This window comes from Bos indicus, chromosome 21 (genome assembly GCF_029378745.1).
Source record: "Bos indicus isolate NIAB-ARS_2022 breed Sahiwal x Tharparkar chromosome 21, NIAB-ARS_B.indTharparkar_mat_pri_1.0, whole genome shotgun sequence".
NCBI classification, from domain to species: Eukaryota; Metazoa; Chordata; class Mammalia; order Artiodactyla; family Bovidae; genus Bos; species Bos indicus.
The window spans coordinates 52118022-52141271 of record NC_091780.1 but is presented as its reverse complement, the minus strand read 5'-3'; positions in this window follow the sequence as shown (position 1 = coordinate 52141271).

Sequence of the window (23250 nt, the reverse complement as noted above, 5' to 3'; positions counted from 1 at the left end):
AGCTTTTTCTCTCTTATTAGTCTCAATTTTCTCTCCTTAAAATGAAAGTTATAAAACCACCTCAAATTTATAAAACTGAAAATAAATGCACTGTATATGCATTTATTTTGGTACCTGGAGAATTGGTACTTGGTATTTGGTACTTAGGAGGTACTTGGCATGTCTATAGACCTTCATGGATGACAAGACCTTCTATTATATAAGGCACACAGTCAGGAATTTTACAATACTTTCCTTAACAACTAATCTTTTATTTATTTTTTTTATTCATACTATGACTTTTATTAATATCTTTCTGGGTGCTAGATATTTTTGTATTCTTTTTTTTTAATTTTATTTTTAAACTTTACATAATTGTATTAGTTTTGCCAAATATCAAAATGAATCCGCCACAGGTATACATGTGTTCCCCATCCTGAACCCTCCTCCCTCCTCCCTCCCCATACCATCCCTCTGGGTCGTCCCAGTGCATCAGCCCCAAGCATCCAGTATCGTGCATCAATCCTGGACTGGCAACTCGTTTCTTACATGATATTTTACATGTTTCAATGTCATTCTCCCAAATCTTCCCACCCTCTCCCTCTCCCATAGAGTCCATAAGACTGTTCTATACATCAGTGTCTCTTTTGCTGTCTCGTACACAGGGTTATTGTTACCATCTTTCTAAATTCCATATATATGCATTATTATACTGTATTGGTGTTTTTCCTTCTGGCTTACTTCACTCTGTATAATAGGCTCCAGTTTCATCCACCTCATTAGAACTGATTCAAATGTATTCTTTTTAATGGCTGAGTAATACTCCATTGTGTATATGTACCACTGCTTTCTTATCCATTCATCTGCTGATGAACATCTAGGTTGCTTCCATGTCCTGGCTATTATAAACAGTGCTGCGATGAACATTGGGGTACACGTGTCTCTTTCCCTTCTGGTTTCCTCAGTGTGTATGCCCAGCAGTGGGATTGCTGGGTCATAAGGCAGTTCTATTTCCATTTTTTTAAGGAATCTCCACACTGTTCTCCATAGTGGCTGTACTAGTTTGCATTCCCACCAACAGTGTAAGAGGGTTCCCTTTTCTCCACACCCTCTCCAGCATTTATTATTTGTAGACTTTTGGATCACAGCCATTCTGACTGGTGTGAAATGGTACCTCATAGTGGTTTTGATTTGTATTTCTCTGATAATAAGTGATGTTGAGCATCTTTTCATCTGTTTATTAGCCCTCTGTATGTCTTCTTTGGAGAAATGTCTATTCAGGAAGAAATAGAAAATCTTAACAGACCCATCACAAGCACGGAAATTGAAACTGTAATCAAAAATCTTCCAGCAAACAAAAGCCCTGGTCCAGATGGCTTCACAGCTGAATTCTACCAAAAATTTAGAGAAGAGCTAACACCTATCCTGCTCAAACTCTTCCAGAAAATTGCAGAGGAAGGTAAACTTCCAAACTCATTCTATGAGGCCACCATCACCCTCATACCAAAACCTGACAAAGATCCCACAAAAAAAGAAAACTACAGGCCAATATCCCTGATGAACATAGATGCAAAAATCCTTAACAAAATTCTAGCAATCAGAATCCAACAACACATTAAAAAGATCATACACCATGACCAAGTGGGCTTTATCCCAGGGATGCAAGGATTCTTCAATATCCGCAAATCAATCAATGTAATACATCACATTAACAAATTGAAAAATAAAAACCATATGATTATCTCAATAGATGCAGAGACAGCCTTTGACAAAATTCAACACCCATTTATGATAAAAACTCTCCAGAAAGCAGGAATAGAAGGAACATACCTCAACATAATAAAAGCTATATATGACAAACCCACAGCAAACATTATCCTCATTGGTGAAAAATTGAAAGCATTTCCTCTAAAGTCAGGAACAAGACAAGGGTGCCCACTTTCACCATTACTATTCAACATAGTTTTGGAAGTTTTGGCCACAGCAATCAGAGCAGAAAAAGAAATAAAAGGAACCCAAATTGGAAAATAAGAAGTAAAACTCTCACTATTTGCAGATGACATGATCCTCTACATAGAAAACCCTAAAGACTCCACCAGAAAATTACTAGAACTAATCACTGACTATAGTAAAGTTGCAGGATAGAAAATCAACACACAGAAATCCCTTGCATTCCTATACACTAATAATGAGAAAACAGAAAGAGAAATTAAGGAAACAATTCCATTCACCATTGCAATGGAAAGAATAAAATACTTAGGAATATATCTACCTTAAGAAACTAAAGACCTATATATAGAAAACTATAAAAACACTGGTGAAAGAAATCAAAGAGGACACTAATAGATGGAGAAATATACCATGTTCATGGATTGGAAGAATCAATATGGTGAAAATGAGTATACTACCCAAAGCAATTTATAGATTCAACGCAATCCCTATCAAGCTACCAACAGTATTCTTCACAGAGCTAGAACAAATAATTTCACAATTTGTATGGAAATACAAAAAACCTCGAATAGCCAAAGCGATCTTGAGAAAGAAGAATGGAACTGGAGGAATCAACCTACCTGACTTCAGGCTCTACTACAAAGCCACAGTTATCAAGACAGTATGGTACTGGCACAAAGACAGAAATATAGATCAATGGAACAAAATAGAAAGCCCAGAGATAAATCCATGCACATATGGACCCCTTATCTTTGACAAAGGAGGCAAGAATATACAATGGATTAAAGACAATCTCTTTAACAAGTGGTGCTGGGAAATCTGGTCAACCACTTGTAAAAGAATGAAACTAGACCACTTTCTAACACCATACACAAAAATAAACTCAAAATGGATTAAAGATCTAAACATAAGACCAGAAACTATAAAACTCCTAGAGGAGAACATAGGCAAAACACTCTCTGACATACATCACAGCAGGATCCTCTATGACCCACCTCCCAGAATATTGGAAATAAAAGCAAAAATAAACAAATGGGACCTAATTAACCTTAAAAGCTTCTGCACATCAAAGGAAACTATTAGCAAGGTGAAAAGACAGCCTTCAGAATGGGAGAAAATAATAGCAAATGAAGCAACTGACAAACAACTAATCTCAAAAATATACAAGCAACTCCTACAGCTCAACTCCAGAAAAATAAATGACCCAATCAAAAAATGGGCCAAAGAACTAAACAACTAATCTTTTAAACTCTCTCACACCTCTGAGAAATTTCTCATTTCTTTTTCCATGACCCAATTCACATCAAGCAGTTGGTAAGTTTCACAGTATGCTTGCCAATGTTTATGGTCTGCTGGGAGTATATCCTTATAGCCAAATGCACAGGTTATTGAGGCAAAGAAAGTGAAAGTGTTAGTTGCTCAGTCATGTCTGACTCTTTGCAACCCCATGAACTGTAGCCAATCAGACTCCTCTGTCCATGAAATTCTCTAGGCAAGAATACTGGAGTAGGTAGTTGTTCCCTTCTCCAGGGGATCTTGCAAAAAGCAGTTTAAAGGCAAGATCTACTACTTGTTAGATGTGAGATTCTAGGAAAATCATTAGGCATCTCATTCTTAACTTCTGTAATAATCTCATAAAGCCAAGCTGAAGATTACATAAGATAATGAACACAAGATGATCAGCCAATGATATTCCAGAAAAAGTACTCACCCAAAGTTCGTTATTGCAACCTACACTTTAGCACCATCCCCTGTGTGTATTTCTACACTGCGGCCCATTGGTTTGTAACTAGAGGCATTTTCCCCCCAGGAGGTACTTGGCATGTCTGTAAACCTTCATGGATGACAAGACTGGAGAATGAGTATGGCTGGTAGAGATCTTGGAAGCTGCAAAACATCCTAAAGTACATGTGACAGCATGCAAAGAATTGTCTGATCCAAAATGAAAATGGGAACACTTAGCAAAAATGAAAAAATAGCCCCAATATCCTCTAAAGTGTTTTCTTTTTTTGATTCAAAATATTCCTTCTGTGTAACAATTTATTTTCCAACTTAATGCCATTGGAAATGTCCTCTGCTAGTGGGAGGTCTGATTCAAATGCAATTTTATCAAAAAAATCTCCAAGAAGAAACTTTTCTATCATCAGTATGCTCAAAGTACTTGACAAATTGATGGCAATTTTCCTTCAATATTATGTTTGTATTTATTTACACTACCTGTGTAGTGATTTCTTGGTTATTAATTTAGAAAGTCATTTAAGCCAAAGATATGTCATAATTGTCTTTAAACATGTGCTTCTCATCTTTCATTTCTTATTATAAAGTATTAAATTACCTAGACATTCAAACGTATATTTTAATTTATTCTGGAGAATTAAACTAAGCATTTAAGGTATATGATGAGAAGAAGATGGAGTTTGGGAAAATTATTTGAAAACCCTTAAGTACACAGTTTTATGTAGATAATTTACCTCCACTATAAAATTGTGGCTTACTATAATTTCAATATTGAGATGTTTTAGCTTTCTGTATACATCTTGGCACAAATCTGAAACTGATGAGAATTTGATACTTGAAATAGCTTGTTATTTGCTCAGAAAAATAATGTTTTCTGATTGAATTTCTAGAATGCCTCATATAGAATAATTTAATGTCCAAATAGCTTACTAGAAGATACACAAATATCACAATCAAATGAGGAAATACTGACTTGGTGATTATTTAATTTATTTTTACTAATATGGAACTGGAATATTCATCTAAAAATAACATTTATTTATGAGGACTGAATCAATTCCTGGAAGCCTAAAATGATTTAGGAAATGCTATTCAGCATGTTTCCAAATATGTTTAAATATAGTTGAAAGCAGAAAACTAAAGTTAGATTTAAAAATAATCTGGGAGAAGGAGATCAATTGGTGATCAGGAAGACCTTGGGCTCACCTCGCCCTATGAACACATCAAAAATACATCTACACACAGAGCGATTCTCACTGCAAACAAGCTGTATACCAGCAGAAAGAATCTTAAGCTGCAAAGTTACAAAGAATGATCTACATAGAGTCAGGTAGGACATGAAGACAAGCAATCAATTCAGAACCTGTACCTCTAGGAGAGGACAGAAGACAAGAGGAATTCTGTGGGTTAAAAGATCCTCCCTGGGAGAGAGTAGCTTGCAGCCCATGCTGGGAACCCCAGCCCTGATGTCCAATGCCAGGAAGAAGAACTTCCTTACCCGGTATGAAAACCAGTGGGACTAATAAGAAACCTAGCCCCTGCTCATTAAGAACATGCACGTGCTGGCTTACTTCCAGGAACAAGTTAGAGGAAGCAGTTTGAGATTGCCCAAGGCTCTGGCCAGTTATTCTTCAACTGCCCAGTCCCTCCAGCTTTGGTATTGCTCCCCACTAGGGTGAAGGCTGCCATCGCAGAAGAAACTGCAGTCGACGGAGGTGGACAAGGATCGGACCTGACATTGCATCTGAACAGGGTGGGGGCAAAGGCTGCAGGCACTTGCAAAGGTAGTGGATTATGGGCTATCTCAAGCTCTCACTGGTGTGCCAGAACCATCCCAGCCTGTACACCCGCTGACACCCACTATCCAATCCAGCCCCTCTTGCTCTGGTACAGATTTCCATGAGAGTGAAGGCTATCACTGCTGAGAATGGTGCATAATTGTGGGGGCTAGTTCAGTTCAGTCGCTCAGGTGTGCTGACTCTTTGCGACCCCATAAATTGCAGCACATCAGGCCTCCCATTCAATCACCAACTCCTAGAGTTCACCCAGACTCATGTCCATCGAGTCAGTGATGCTGTCCAGCAATCTCATCCTCTGCCGTCCCCTACTCCTCCTGCCTCCAATCCCTCCCAGCATCAGAGTTTTTTCCAATGAGTCAATTCTTCACATGAGGTGGCCAAAGTATTGGAGTTTCAGCTTTAGCATCATTCCTTCCAAAGAACACCCAGGACTGATATCCTTCAGAATGGACTGGTTGGATCTCCTTGCAATCCAAGGGACTCTCAAGAGTCTTCTCCAACACCACAGTTCAAAAGCATCAATTCTTCGGCGCTCAGCTTTCTTCTCACATCTATACATGACCACAGGGAAAACCATAGCCTTGACTAGTCGGACCTTTGTTGGCAAAATGATGTCTCTGCTTTTTAATATGCTATCTAGCTTGGTCATACTTTCCTTCCAAGGAGTAAGCGTCTTTCAATTTCATGGCTGCAATCACCATCTGCAGTGATTTTAGAGCACAAAAAAATTAAGTCCGACACTGTTTCCACTGTTTCTCCATCTATTTCCCATGAAGTGATGGGACCGGATGCCATGATCTTACTTTTCTGAATGTTGAGCTTTAAGCCAACTTTTTCACTCTCCTCTTTCACTTTCATCAAGAGGCTTTTTAGTTCCTCTTCACTTTCTGCCATAAGGGTGGTGTCATCTGTGCATTTGAGCTTATTGATATTTCTCCTGGCAATCTTGATTCCAGCTTGTACTTCTACCAGCCCAGCGTTTCTCATGATGTACTCTGCATAAAAGTTAAATAAGCAGGGTGACAATATACAGCCTTGATGTACTCCTTTTCCTATTTGGAACAAGTATTTTTTCCATGTCCAGTTCTAACTGTTGCTGCCGGATCTACATATAGGTTTCTCAAGAGGCAGGGCAGGTGGTCTGGTATTCACATCTCTTTCAGAATTTCCCACAGTTTATTGTGATCCACACAGTCAAAGGCTTTGGCGTAGTCAATAAAGCAGAAATAGATGTTCTTCTGGAACTCTATGGCTTTTTTGATGATCCAGCAGATGTTGGCAATTTGATCTCTGGTTCCTCTGCTTTTTATAAAGCCAACTTGAACATCTGGAAGTTCATGGTTCACGTATCGCTGAGGCCTGGCTTGGAGAATTTTCAGTGATACTTTACTAGCATGTGAGATGAGTGCAATTGTGTGGTAGTTTGAGCATTCTTTGGCATTGCCTTTCTTTGGGATTGGAATGAAAACTGACCTTTTGCAGTCCTGTGGCCACTGCTGAGTTTTCCAAATTTGCTGGCATATTGAGTGCAGCACTTTCACAGCATCATTTTTCAGGATTTGGAATAGCTCAACTGGAATTCCTTCACCTTCACTAGCTTTGTTAGTAGTGATGCTTTCTAAGGCCCACTTGACTTCACATTCCAGGATGTCTGGCTCTAGATCAGTGATCACACCATCACCATCTTGGTCGTGAAGATCTTTTTTGTACCATTCTTCTGTGTATTCTTGCCACCTCTTCTTAATATCTTCTGCTTCTGTTAGGTCCATACCATTTCTGTCCTTTATCGAGCCCATCTTTGCATGAAATGTTCCCTTGGTATCTCTAATTTTCCTGAAGAGATCTCTAGTCTTTCCCATTCTGTTGTTTTCCTTTATTTCTTTGCATTGATCACTGAGGAAGGCTTTCTTATCTCTCCTTGCTATTGTTTGGAACTCTGCATTCAGATGGGAATATCTTTCCTTTTCTCCTTTGCTTTTCACTTCTCTTCTTTTCACAGCTATTTATAAGGCTTCCTCAGATAGCCATTTTGCATCTTTGCATTTCTTTTCCACTGAGATGGTCTTGACCCCTGCCTCCTGTACAATGTCATGAACCTCCGTCCATAGTTCTTCAGATACTCTGTCTATCAGATCTAGTCCCTTAAATCTATTTCTCACTTCTACTGTATAATCATAAGGGATTTGATTTAGGTCATACCTGAGTGGCCTAGTGGTTTTCCCTACTTTCTTCAATTTAAGTCTGAATTTGGCAATAAGGAGTTCATGATCTGAGCCACAGTCAGCTCCCGGTCTTGTTTTTGCTGACTATATAGAGTTTCTCCATCTTTGGCTGCAAAGAATATAATCAATCTGATTTCCGTGTTGACCATCTGGTGATGTCCATGTGTAGAGTCTTCTCTTGTGTTGTTGGAAGAAGGTGTTTGCTATGACCAGTGCATTTTCTTGGCAAAACTCTATTAGCCTTTTTCCTGCTTCATTCTGTACTCCAAGGCCAAATTTGCCTGTTACCCCAGGTGTTTCTTGACCTCCTACTTTTGCATTCCAGTCCCCTATAATGAAAAGGACATCTATTTTGGGTGTTAGTTCTAAAAGGTCTTGTAAGTCTTCATAGAACCGTTCAACTTCAGCTTCTTCAGCATTACTGGTTGGGGCATAGACTTGGATTACTGTGATAGTGAATGGTTTGCCTTGGAAACGAACAGAGATCATTCTGTCGGTTTTGAGATTGCATCCAAGTACTGCATTTTGGACTCTTTTGTTGACCATGATGGCCACTCCATTTCTTCTAAGGGATTCCTGCCCACAGTGGTAGATATAATGATCATCTAAGTTAAATTCACCCATTCCAGTCCATCTTAGTTCACTGATTCCTAGAATGTTGATGTTCATTCTAGCCATTTCCTGTTTGATCACTTCCAATTTGCCTTGATTCATGGACCTAACATTCCAGGTTCTTATGCAATATTGCTTTTACAGCATCGGACCTTGCTTCTATCACCAGTCACATCCACAACTGGGTATTATTTTTTGCTTTGGCTCCATCCCTTCATTCTTTCTGGAGTTATTTCTCCACTGATCTCCAGTAGCATATTGGGCACTTACCGACCTGCAGAGTTCCTCTTTCACTATCCTATCATTTTGCCTTTTCATACTGTTCATAAGACTCTCAAGGGAAGCATACTGAAGCGGTTTGCCATTCCCTTCTCCAGTGGACCACATTCTATCAGACCTCTGCACCATGACTCGCCCATCTTGGGTGGCCCCACACGGCATTGCTTAGTTTCATTGTGTGGGAGCTAACCCTGGCTTAAACCTAGTACTGCATCTGAATTGGGCAAGCAGCCATTACTGGTGCTCTCAGTGGACAGGAAGTCACCTGGAATTCTGATTGGTGGGCTGGGACCACATCAGTGTGTGCCCCAGCAGGTACTGGGCACTGACTCAGACACCCTATGCCCTTGCACCAATGCCCTCTGGAGTGAAAGTGCTGAGGCTGGGAGGAAACAGAGTATACACTTTAGAGGGAACACCAGCAGCTCAGACCTAACCCTCAGGCCTTTTGTTCTGGCACTTTGGGACCTGCTTTTTACCTGTAACAGGGCACTGTCAGCCAGTGAGCATAGGAGCCTCAGTTCACATCTGGCTTTGGCTCTAGTCCCTCTATCTCTAGCCCCACCACCCAACAAGGTAATAGCTGTCAGCAAATGCTGGGGGTGGTGGTGGGGAGGAGACGTGACCTAAGCTTATTTCAGATCTAGTTCTTCCATCAAACTTTCCCATCAAATTGTGTCAATGCGCACAATTACACTGAACATCTCTTCAAAAAAAGGGTTGGTAACTGTTTCACTGAATTTCATAGAGACAGAGTAAGGTAAGCAAAATAAAGATTTTTTTTTTCAACTAAAGAATAAGGGGAAAAAAAAAGAATAAGGGGAAAAAACTGAAAACATAAATAATTTGCCAGGTAAAGAATTCAGAATATTAGTATAAGAATGGTAATTGAAATAGGATAAAGAATAAAAGAATACAGTGAGAATTTTAACAAAGAACCAGAAAATATAAAAAAAATCAGCCAGAGTGAATCAATATGATAATTAAATTGAAAAAACATACCAGAAGGAATTAACAGAAGACCAGGTGATACAGAAGAATGCCCAAGCAAATGGTAAGACAGAACAATTGAAATCACTCAATCAGAAGAGCAAAAAGAAAAGCAAATTTTAAAAATGAGAACCTTTTAAGGAACTTGTGTGACAACATCAAATATACTAACAGTCACATAATAGGGGTCCTAGAAGGAAAAAAGAAAACACAGGCAGGGCACCCTGACATCAATCACAACAAGATTATTTGGATCTGTCTCCTAAGGCAAAAGAAACAGAAGCAAAAATAAACTTAATGGGAGTTAATTAAACTTAAAAGCTTTTGCAGAACAAAGGAAACCTTCAACAAAATGAAAAGATAACCGACTGGATGGGAGAAAACATTTGTAAAGGGTATGACTGATAAGTTGTTAATATCCAAAATATCTAAACAGCTCTTACAACTCAACATCAAAAAGCCCAATAAAAATGAGCAAAAGACCTAGATGGACATTTTGCCAAAGAAGACATGTTAGATGGCTAACAGGCACATGAAAAGATGCTCACCATAGCTGAGCATCAGAGAAATGCAAACCAAAACCATAATGAACTGTCATCTCACATTTGTCAGGATGACTATCATTGAAAAGACCACAAATAAGAAATGTTAAAGTACATGCGGTTAAAAGGGAACCCTCTTACGCTGTCGGTAGGAATGAAAATTGGTGCCTTGGTATGGCCACTATGGAAACCAGAATGGAAGTTCCTGACAAAACTAAAAATAGGACTACCCGGATGATCCATCAATTCCACACCTGTGTATGTAACCAAAGAAAACAAAAACAGTAATTGAAAAGATACATGCACTCCAACATTCATAGCAGCATTACTCACATAGCCATATCTTAATTATTATTTGCAATAGCCAAGATATGGAGGTAACAGTGTCCATCAACATATGAATGGATTAAGAAGATGTAGCATACACACACTCACATACATACATACAGTGAAATATTACTAAGCCACAAAAATAATGAAGTTTTTCCATGGATGGACCTGGAGGTTATTACGCATAGTGAAATAGATCGGGCAAAGGAAGATAAATACTGTATGTAAACACTTACATGTAAAATCTAAAAATAAAACAAATGAGTAAATATAACAAAACAGAAACAGGTTCACAGATAAAGAGAACAAGATATTATAACAAGTTACAAATGGGAAGAGAAATGTGTGAAAGGCTAAGGGATTAAGAGGTATAAATTACCCTGTATAAAATAAATACATTAAAATATATGTTGTACAGCACAGGGAATACAGCCAATATGTTATAAAGCTGTAAATGGAGTTTAATATTAATTATAAAAGTGTCGAATCATTATTTTGTAGACTTGAAACTAATTAATCTTATAAAACAGCTATATGTTAATAAAAATTATCTGAAAGAAAAATATCAGTATCAGAGAAGTATTATATAACTTGACTAGATCCATTTTGCAGAATTTACTGCCTTAGATTGATAAAAAGATTATTTCTTTATTCACTGGTGCAGAGTATAGATGAAAACCATAATAAAATCATTTCTTAGTACCAATACTCTTTTTACCTAATGAATACGGGCATGAGAAAATAGCTGTAAATTTAGTTATTACTCCTGAAAGCAACTCAATCAGAAATATTTGCTTAAATACCCTCTCCTGTCTGCAAACTATTCTTATGAAGAGTATAGTTATTTTGAGCTTACTTTATCACACATTTCTAACTAATCTATAACATTTCTATTGAATTTTTGTTGCATATACTTTTAATTTTCTTTTTTTTTTTTTGCTTTTGAACTTTTTTTTAATATTCCCAGTTCTCTTTTTTTAATATAAATTTATTTTCATTGGAGGCTAATTAATTTACAATATTGTATTGGTTCTGCCATACATCAACATGAATCCACCATGGGTGTACATGTGTTCCCCATCCTGAACCCCCTACCCACCTCCCTCCCTATAACATCCCCCTGGGTCATCCCAGTGCACCAGCCCCAAGCATCCTGTATCATGCATTGAACCTGGACTGGAGATTCATTTCATATATGATATTTTACATGTTTCAGTGCCATTCTCCCAAATTATCCCACCCTCTTCCTCTCCCACAGAGTCCAAAAGACTGTTCTATACATCTGTATCCCTTTTGATAACTTGCATACAGCGTTATCATTACCATCTTTCTAAATTCCATATATATGTGTTAGTATACTATATTGGTGTTTTTCTTCCTGGCTTACTTCACTCTGTATAATAGGCTCCAGTTTCACCCACCTCATTAGAACTGATTCAAATGTATTCTTTTTAATGGCTGAGTAATACTCCATTGTGTATATGTACTACAGCTTTCTTATCCATTTGTCTGCTGATGGACATCTAAGTTGCTTCCATGTCCTGGCTATTATAAACACAGCGCTGTGATGAACATTGGGGTACACGTGTCTCTTTCAATTCTGGCTTCCTCGGTGTGTATGCCCAGCAGTGGGATTGCTGGGTCAAACTATCCTTCACACTCTATGCAATCTGCAATCACTTTGCTTTACTGTGAAATCCTTAGAAATCATAAAATCTTTTTTCCATCCTTCAATCTATTCCTATAGCCTTTAAACTTTTTAAGCATGATTTTTTGTGATGTATATCAATTAATAATCTTTTATCTGTTATCTTAGATTTAAGCATATGGAAAATGGTTAACCAATAAAATTTACGAAAACAAATGTAAAATATCATGTAAAATATTATCCATTTTTATGTAATTCATGTAATCGGTTATATTATGACTACAGACATAATTGATGGCAAAATCATCACATAAAAACATCTATACTTAAGGAGAGGTCTGAGGGAAAAACTGTATCATGATGCACTAAACCTGGAAATGATTACTTCCATGGCACACAGAAGGTTAAACAAATATTTAATCTTATTCCTACATTTTCTTGGTTTTACATTTATTAGGTATTCAATTTTAATAAAAAATTCAAGTCTCCCAGACTGACAAATACCACCTTGAATGTCCTGTCAATGTATGTCCTAAAATACACACTTCCATAAAATATATACAAAAGCAAGGTAGAAAGTTAAAAACAAATATATTGTGATATTGTGAATTATAAGTACCTACTAAGTGCTTAAATTACAACAGCAAACGAAAATAAAAGAATTGAGGTTTTTTCAGAATGCAGACAGACAAGCCCAATGTTTTTGATAGGAAGTATAATAGTTCCTTGGTGATTCAGCCGTAAAGAATCTGCCTGCAAGGCAGGAGATCTGGGTTCAATTTCTGGGTCAGGAAGATCCCCTGGAGAAGAGCATAGCTACCCACTTCAGTATTCTTGCCTGGAGAATCCCATGTACAGAGGAGCCTGGCAGGCTGCAGTCCATAGTGTCACACAGAGCTGGACACGACTGAAGTGACTGAGCAGCAGCAGAAATAAAAGTAGAGGTCAAAATGTCATTAAACACTGAAAACAATGCTCAATAATTTTTGTACCTTTACTGCACAATGCAGAGTATATCAATGATCCAATTTTGAGCTACAATATGGGACTGCTAGATTTCAAACCTTCCTGCCGGTCTGCAGGATGATGGGCAGAAACATTAGGGTTTCTTTAGACGACAAAAACTTTCTTCAGTAAAGAAAAACTGCAAAAGATTCTGGTTTAAATTGAGGTGAGTAGTCTAAGTAAAACAAATGTAAAACGTTGGAATTTTTGTACTAAGTATTTAAACACACAATTGCTTCCATATATGTAAATATATGTTTAAATATGGAACACATATTTTTCTATGCACATATATATGTACGTGTATGTGTGTGTGTGTGTATGTGTATGTATATATATATATGTATATATATATATATATGTGTATATATATATATATATATCCATCCCTTGGATTGCAAGGAGATCCAACCAGTCCATCCTAAAGGAGATCAGTCCTGAGTATTCACTGAAAGAACTGATGTTGAAGCTGAAACTCCAATACTTAGGCCACCTGATGCAGAGAGCTGACTCATTTGAAAAGACCCTGATGATGGGAAAGATTGAGGGCAGGAGGAGAAGGGGACGACAAATGATGAGATGGTTGGATGGCATCACCGACTCAATGGACATGGGTTTGGGTGAACTCTGGGAGTTGGTGATGGACAGGGAGGCCTGGTGTGCTGTGGTTCATGGGGTCGCAAAGAATCGGACATGACTGAGCAACTAAACTGAACTGAACATATACACGTGTATACATGTATACATTTACAACATACATAAAGCATATGGAAACATTCTATTAAAACTCAACAGATATAGACTATTTGAAATTCTGTGTAGAAGAGTTAATTTAATTATCTAGGCCTAAAAATTCCTTCCCTATGATCACCTTCCCCAATACAGGCATACATATAAATACACAGAGAAGCAGATTCATCATTAAAGTAACAAATAAACAAACAAAAATGTACTCTCCCAGAAAGAACATCCAACTTGCCTAAAAAATAAATAAATAAATAAAACTGATATTATGAAATATATCCTCATTAAATTGGGGAGTAATAGTGTGTTTTATTAAAATGTTCTGTATTTATGGTGTTTTGACATTAAAAACAATTATAAAACATTTCTGGCTTTGGGAGAGTCTGCTCTCCTAGAGGCAAAGGCCCCCAGGAATATGCCTTTGATGAGCCACCTAACCAATCCAGAGCCACACTTCCTCAGTCTAGCCTACGCACTCCAAGTGCTAATATTTTTCTGCCTTAATCATTCCAGGCCCAGGGACCAGGCGCCCACGGCTTAGTGCCTGCCAAAGTCCTGCCAGAATTATTCAAACTAGCCAATCATAAACTGCTAACCCTGCCCTTTTTGGTCTTTCCCTTGAAAACTCCAATGATGGCTCTGGCCTAATACTGTCCCCTCCCTCTGTCTTCTGCCTCTGACCACCCTGAGGCTTTTCATGTGGCCTGACAGTTGCATGGCATGTGGCACCTCCTGTTTTAAGGACCTGTATTTTAAACTAGTTTCCTGAGTCATTCCATCTCATCCTGTGGCTGCATCTGAATGACTATCTCAGAATACAAAACAATATAGATACAGAGAAAATTTCAAAGGTGACCTCAAGAAAGAGAATTATTGTGTTTTTCTATCCATTGAGAGAAGAGAGAAAGAGAAAAGTTTGGCACAGAAGATGCCAAGTTACTGTTAGATGAATCTGAAGAATATCAATCGCATTATCACTTGGCCTAGAATAGCACAGATATGCCAAATTCAGTAAACATCTGTCATACATGAATATATTCAGCTTGAAAGTAGTATGTTGAAGAGATTCTGGTTTATATTAAAAAGAACTGGAATATTTTATTAGCATTAAACAGAGCACTAAATATATCATGAAGAAAATTTTGATAAGTTTGCTGTTCCAGAAAGAAAAATAGGGCAAAATCTTTTCAAAGTAGTAAAGGGGAAATGCTGTATTTGAAAATATAAAGGTGCCTATTTCAAATTAATGGGAAGAATAGGCTGGTAAATGAATGCCTTGGGGACAGTCAAGTGTGTAATTTAAAATAAGCATCTCTATATAACTCAAATAATCAACAGATTACTGATATCAAAAACACACAGATAAATCTATAAAAATATTGGAATAATGTAGAGAAATTGTTTTTATGATTAGAGATCCCTACCCCCAAAACATACATAATATATGTAAATACTTTATATATCACTGATATTTTTAGAATATGTATTTGCATCAGAATTTATTTTGGTTTAATACTGTTATAAGAGCCATAGTAATAATTTATACACTTTTTAATATTTTCAATATTATCATAATAAAAATAATTCAATTAAACCCACAGCTTTTTAAAACATGTTATTCAAGGACAGTTGATTGACAATGTTGTGTTAGTTTCAGGTGTACAATAAAGTGAATCTGTTTACGTACACATGCACCTATTCTTTTTTATATTCTTTCCCATATAGCTCATTACCGAGTATTAAGCAGAGTTCCCTGTGCTATACCATAGGTTCTTAATAGTTGTCTATTATACATGTGTATATGTCAATTGCAATTTTCTAGTTTAATCCCTCCCTCCCTTTACTCCTTAGTAACCATAATTTTATTTTCTACATCTGCAACTCTATTTCTGTATTGCAAATACAGATGAATCTGAATAATGTCAATTGAGTTATCACTTGACCTAGAATAGCACAGATATTCCAAACTCAGTATTCCAAACTCTGTAATGCTAGTCAGTAATACATTGATCTTAAAGGTAAGTATGATGAAGAGATTCAGATCTATACAAACAAACTGAATATTTTACTAGCAATAAACAGAGTAGTAAATATATCATGAAGAAAATTTAGGTAAATTTGCTGGTCCAGAAAGAAAAACTAAGCTAAAAAGGATATTGAAAGTCTTAGTACAAAACAGCGCTATCCAACATTATTGTAATACTAGCCACATGTGTAATTTTAAATTTTATAGCAGCCACAAAAATATAAACAAAAAAAAAAGTGGAAATCTTGTTTGTATTTTATACTTACAGCACTTCTTAAATCAAATGCTACATTTTCTTTGGAAATAATTGACTGTAAAGAGTTTTCTAATAACTCTCAGTTTCAAAATTTCAGAAGAATAATCAGTGCTTCAGTCATAGTCACTTGGAATTGTTGATGAAAAGAGACACAACCCAGTGGTCTGCAAAGAAGGAAAACTGAAGTGCTGTGTAGAAAAAAAAAAAACTACAATGAGATTTTGGAGCACATTTGAGATGTTATCTCAGAATTCATGGCACTAATTTGGGACATTTTAGGATGGTTTCCGAGGAGAAGAGTGAAAATGCCTTGGAATCAGGGCTTCTACAAATTATTCTTTTAATGTCACTTTGTATTCAAAGTGGTGTAGTGTAACTGACACCAATGTTAAAGCAACTTTTTTTTTGAGTGAGTAGTAGAAATTGTGGGGGCATCTAAACCAAGAATATAATTCATGCACATTCATCTTATCTATCAAATGAATGCTAACATTAATAGTCCTGTAATGAGCTTACCATCTGTTTTACTGAAAACAATTATTATCCTGAATATGCTACGCTTACAAAATGTAGAAAAGAATTTGGAAGAATGATGTTGTTTAATAGTATAGAAGTTTACAATTATAAATCTGTCTAAAGTTAGTAAAGAGAAAGATTAAACTATCAAGACATAATTTCATAGTGCTTATATTCCAATGACACGAATTAGGGAAATTGGCATACATAACAAAAGAGCCAAAATGCAGTACTTGGATGCAATCTCAAATATGACAGAATGATCTCTTTTCGTTTCCAAGGCAAACCATTCAATATCATGGTGATCCAACAAGAAGCTGAAGTTGAAAGGATCTATGAAGACCTACAAGACCTTTTAGAACTAACACCCAAAAAAGATGTCCTTTTCATTATAGGGGACTGGAATGCAAAAGTAGGAAGTCTAGAAACATGTGGAGTAACAGGCAAATTTGGCATTGGAGTACAGAATGAAGCAGGAAAAAGGCTAATAGAGTTTTTCCAAGAGAACGCACTGGTCATAGCAAACACCCTCTTCCAACAACACAAGAGAAGACTCTACACATGGACATCACCAGATGGTCAACACCAAAATCAGATTGATTATATTCTTTGCAGCCAAAGATGGAGAAGCTCTATACAGTCAGCAAAAACAAGACCGGGAGCTGACTGTGGCTCAGACCATGAACTCTTTATTGCCAAATTCAGACTTAAAGTGAACGAAGTAGGAAAAACCACTAGGCCACTCAGGTATGACCTAAATCAAATCCCTTATGATTATACAGTGAATGTGAGAAATAGATTTAAGGGACTAGATCTGATAGATAGAGTACCTGAAGAACTATGGACGGAGGTTTGTGACATTGTACAGGAGATAGGGATCAAGACCATTCCCATGGAAAAGAAATACAAAAAAAGCAAAATGGCTGTCTGAGGAGACCTTATAAGAGGCTGTGAAAAGAGAAGTGAAAAGCAAAGGAGAAAAGGAAAGATATTCCCATCTGAATGCAGAGTTCCAAAGAATAGCAAGGAGAGATAAAAAAGCCTTCCTCAGCGATCAATGCAAAGAAATAGAGGAAAACAACAGAATGGGAAAGACTAGAAATCTCTTCAAGAAAATTAGAGATACCAAGGGAACATTTCATGCAAAGATGGGCTTGATAAAGGGACAGAACTGGTATGGACCTAACAAAACCAGAAGATACTAAGAAGTGGTGGCAAGAATACACAGAAGAACTGTACAAAAAGATCTTCATGACCCAGATAATCATGATGGTGTGATCACTCACCTAGAGCCAGACATCCTGGAATGTGAAGGCAAGTGGGCCTTAGAAAGCATCACTACGAACAAAGCTAGTGGAGGTGATGGAATTCCAGTTGAGCTATTTCAAATCCTGAAAGATGATGCTCTGAAAGTGCTTCACTCAATATGCCAGCAAATTTGGAAAACTCAGCAGTGGCCACAGGACTGCAAAAGGTCAGTTTTCATTCCAATCCCAAAGAAAGGCAATGCCAAAGAATGCTCAAACTACTGCACAATTGCACTCATCTCACACGCTAGGAAAGTAATGCTCAAAATTCTCTAAGCCAGGCTCAGCAATACATGAACCGTGAACTTCCAGATGTTCAAGCTGGTTTTAGAAAAGGCAGAGGAACCAGAGATCAAATTGCCAACATCTGCTGGATCATCGAAAAAGCCAAAGAGTTCCAGAAAAACATTCATTTCTGCTTTATTGACTGCACCAAAGCCTTTGACTGTGTGGATCACAATAAACTGTGGAAAATTCTGAAAGACATGGGGATACCAAACCACCTGACCTGCCTCTTTAGAAACCTGTATGCAGGTCAGGAAGCAACAGTTAGAACTGGACATGGAACAACAGACTGGTTCCAAATAGGAAAAGGAGTATGTCAAGGCTGTATATTGTCACCCTGCTTATTGAACTTATATGCAGAGTACATTATGAGAAATGCTGGGCTGGAGGAAGCACAAGGTGGAATCAAGGTTGCTGGGAGAAATATCAATAACCTCAGATATGCAGATGACACCACCCTTATGGCAGAAAGTGAAGAGGAACTCAAAAGCCTCTTGATGAAAGTGAAAGAAAGTGAAAAAGTTGGCTTAAAGCTCAACATTCAGAAAATGAAGATCATGGCATGTGGTCCCATCACTTCATGGGAAATAGATGGGGAAACAGTGGAAACAGTGTCATACTTTATTTGGGGGCTCCAAAATCATATAGTGATTGCAGCCATGAAATTAAAAGACGCTTACTCCTTGGAAGGAAAATTATGAACAACCTAGATAGCATGTTGTAAAGCAGAGACATTACTTTGCCAACAAAGGTCTGTCTTGTCAAGGCTATGGTTTTTCCAGTGGTCATGTATGGATGTGAGAGTTGGTCTGTGAAGAAAGTTGAGCACGAAAGAACTGATGCTTTTGAACTGTGGTGTTGGAGAAGACTCTTGAGAGTCCCTTGGACTGCAAGGAGATCCAACCAGTCCATCCTAAAGGAGACCAGTCCTGGGTGTTCATTGGAAGGACTGATGCTGAGGCTGAATCTCCAATACTTTGGCCACCTCGTGGGAAGGGTCGACTCATTGGAAAAGACCCTGATGCTGGGAGGGATTGGGGGCAGGAGGAGAAGGAGATGACAGAGGATGAGATCGCTGGATGGCATCATTGACTTGATGCACATGAGTCTGGGTGAACTATAGGAGTTGATGATGGACAGAGGCCTGGTGTGCTGCAATTCATGGGGTAACGAAGAGTCAGACATGACTGAGCAACTGAACTGAACTGAAGCTCAAAAATATTATGGTCAAAGACTGACCTAACGTCCCCTATTTATAAAGGAGAGTCTTTATATAGGAGAGCCTAATCTCCTGTGCCAATGTACAACTTGAACCCATCTAAGGTACAGCTTTGATTATTCTTTATTCTCTATGGCACCAGCTGATAGTCATTAAGACAACATTGAGAACAAAAGTATTCTGAAGTATTGTTAAACTGTGGATACTGCTCCAGAGGACTGCATGAGTAAGTGCCCTACTAGTCTGCCTCAGCATAGCATATTTCTACATGCAGTTCCACTTCTGACTTCAGTATTTGGGACTTTGCCTCAGGCTCCTCTCTAGGCCCACAGGGCAGATTTAATATCTGGGAACTGATGCTATGAGGATAGACTCACAGAGTTCCACAGAGGAACTAGTCTACAGGTGCCCACAGTGGATACGAGCCGAATTATACATCCTATGCTGGCTTCCTGAAATCTTTTCTCACTATGTCCCAATCCACTACCAGCATTTCCCAACAAACAACTTGTACTCAAATCTTTGTCTCAAAGTACAAACTAAGGCAAAGAAATGTTCAGAGACCTGGAAAACTCAGACATGGATTTTATTTCTCTGGTCAATGAAATATCTTTTATAAAATCCTAAAGGATAAGGATCAGTAACCAAGCTAAAACTAGGCACTTAAAAGCATAGTTAAGCAAAACTTTCTGTTGTTTTTGTTTAAAAAAAAAAAAAAAAACAGATATCAGTTATTTTTCTCATTCAGTTATCCACATAATTCAAAGTCCTTAGTAACTTTCTGTAGTAGTAGATCAAGTGATAATGAGATCCAATATTCTACAAATGGTATTCAGATATTTTAAATAAACAGAAAATTACACTTATTCTATAATATTACATCATGGAACTTTTTATCTCTGTATGTTTATTCTTTAGTTCATCTAGGTCTTTGTTAATTGATTCTTGCATGTTCTCCATTGTTTTCAGGGCTTTTGATCACCTTTACTATCGTTATTCTGAATTCTTTTCAGGTAGTTTGCTTATTTCCTCTTCATTTACCTGGACTTCTGTGTTTTCAGTTTGTTCCTTCTTTTGTGTAGTATTTCTCTGATTATTCATTATTTTGTTTGAGGGCTCCTTGTCCCAGGCTTCAAGGTTGAATTCTTTCTTCCTTTTGGTTTCTGCCTGCTTAAAGTTGGTCCAGTTGTTTGTGTAAGCTTCCTACAGGGTGAGATTTGTGCTGAGTTCTTGTTTGCTTCTTTGTTTTTCCTCTGATGGGCAAGGCTGAGTGAGATGGTAATCCCGTCTGCTGATGATAGGGTTTGTATTTTTGTTTTGTTTGTGGTTTAGATGAGGCATCCTGCACAGGGTGCTACTGGTTGGTTGGGTGATGCCTGGTCTTGTATTCAAGTGGTTTCTTTTGTCTGAGTTCTCACTATTTGATACCTCCTAGGGTTAGTTCTCTGGTAGTCTAGGGTCTTGGAGTCAGTGCTCCCACTCCAAAGACTCAGGGCTTGATCTCTTCAACGTATTTGATCAGAATCAGCAGAATGGATCTCAGGTGGTGGTTTTTCACATACATTTTGAAACTCTTGTCCTTTTTCTTTTCTTTTATGCTTTGTCTAGTTTCACTTACTCATAGGGCACTGCAGGCAAAGGCCTTGGAACCAGCACTTCAGATCAAAGTTTCTCATGCGAAATGGCTGTGCAGACACCTCAACTTGTCAGGGCTAAGTCCAGGGAACATTTTAAAGTCAATACATCTAACTATCTTCTGCAGAACTGAAACTACTATGACCAGTACAAGACCAAAAGAAGGAAATTACTTAAAGTATTAAATTGTATATATTATTTTTTTTCCTTTTCTTAAAAAAATATGATGGAGTCATAATATCACCTTTCCCCAAGCATTTGGGATATCTCAATTAAAAAAAAAACAAACAAACAAATCATTGCCTTTGGGAAACTTACATCCTAATGAAGGAAAGTGGTAACTTCCAAGTATTGCCAAGTATTGTATAGTATATATACTATTTGGTAGGGAGGATTAAGATTTATGGGATCCACTGGCTTTTGGAAACAGCAATACCTATCTTTGCTCAGTATTGTTAAATGGTAAATTATATACTGTGAATTTGAGTATATCGTAAGGGAGTATCAGGGAGATGAGTTGACAAGCTGCTCAGCCATTCCCATTCAACAAATATTTATTAAGTATCCACTATTTTTCTAATTTATAATAAAGGGAATGTCAAACATCCCCATCTTATTGTATTTACTGTCTAAAACTGAGTGACACAGACACAAAAATTATGTGTGTAATAAAAAGGTATATTATAAAGTGACAAGTGCTTTGGGAAAAGTAGAGGTAAGTCTGAAAGATTACATATATGAATGATAGACTTAAATGGCCCACCAATTTTCCAATTAAAAAGACATACACAAAGACATGCAAGACATAGGGATCACGAAATTTCATAATATACACCAAAGATAAAAAACATGAAAGTTCCTAGAAAGTAATTCGACTTTCTATGGTTAAGGATCAGAAGTATCTGACATTATAACTAAGATATCTTAAAATAATTTAAGATTTTGAGTAAAAAAGAATTGAATATGATCTATACTAAATCAAACTACAAATAAAGCATTTGGATAGATGTTTTGTCTTAATTTCCCAAGGAAACAAAATTTACATTCCCTTGTTCTTAGGAAATTAAAAGATTGATTAGACTGGCTCTACCAAAATGAAAAGTCAATATAAAGGATTATAGGAAACAAGGAATCTAACTCCAGTGAGAGGAAAAGAAAATTTCTAGAACAATGACAGCTAAGCTGTAGACCCAGAGACAAACCAAATTTAACCAAAGATAAAAAGGTTCTAGGAGAAATGGTTCCACAGGGGAGAAATTAAATAGATTCCATCATGTGTTTTATATAACTTTTCACCAACATCACACATTGGCATTATCTATAATACATTCTTAACACATTCATCAACATCAACACAATTAAGAAATTTGAAAAACTGGAAAGAATATATGCCTATTTTCTAAAAATTTTACATTAAATCATAGACAAGTATTTTAGGGGTGTCTATCAAATTTTTTTTTAATTCAGCAGAATAAAACTGGCTCAAAGGAGAAATTGAGATTTCAATTCAATTGTGTTTGTATTCACAATGCATGAATACACATATTGTGTATTCTCAATTCAAATGTATGTCTATACACACACATGTATGTGTACATATTACACTTAGCCCATTAAAGAGGAGAAGGCAATGGCACCCCACTCCAGTACTCTTGCCTGGAGAATCCCATGGACAGAGGAGCCTGGTAGGCTGCAGTCCATGGGGTCGTTGAGTTGGACACAACTGAGCGACTTCACTTTCACTTTTCACTTTCATGCATTGGAGAAGGAAATGGCAACCCACTCCAGTGTTCTTGCCTGGAGAATCCCAGGGACGGGGGAGCCTGGTGGGCTGCTGTCTATGGGGTCGCACAGAGTCGGACTCGACTGAGGTGACTCAGCAGCAGCAGCAGCCCATTAAAGGAGGATGATTTCTTAATGAACCTTGCCAAAAAACCATATTGCTAGAAAAAAAAATAGAAAGGAGAAAAGGAAAGATATAAACATCTGAATGCAGAGTTCTAAAGAATAGCAAGGAGAGATAAGAAAGCCTTCCTCAGTGATCAATGCAAAGAAATAGAGGAAAACAATAGAATGGGAAAGACTAGAGATCTCTTCAAGAAAATTAGAGATACCAAGGGAACATTTGATGCAAACATGGGCTCAAAAAGGACAGAAATGGTATGGACC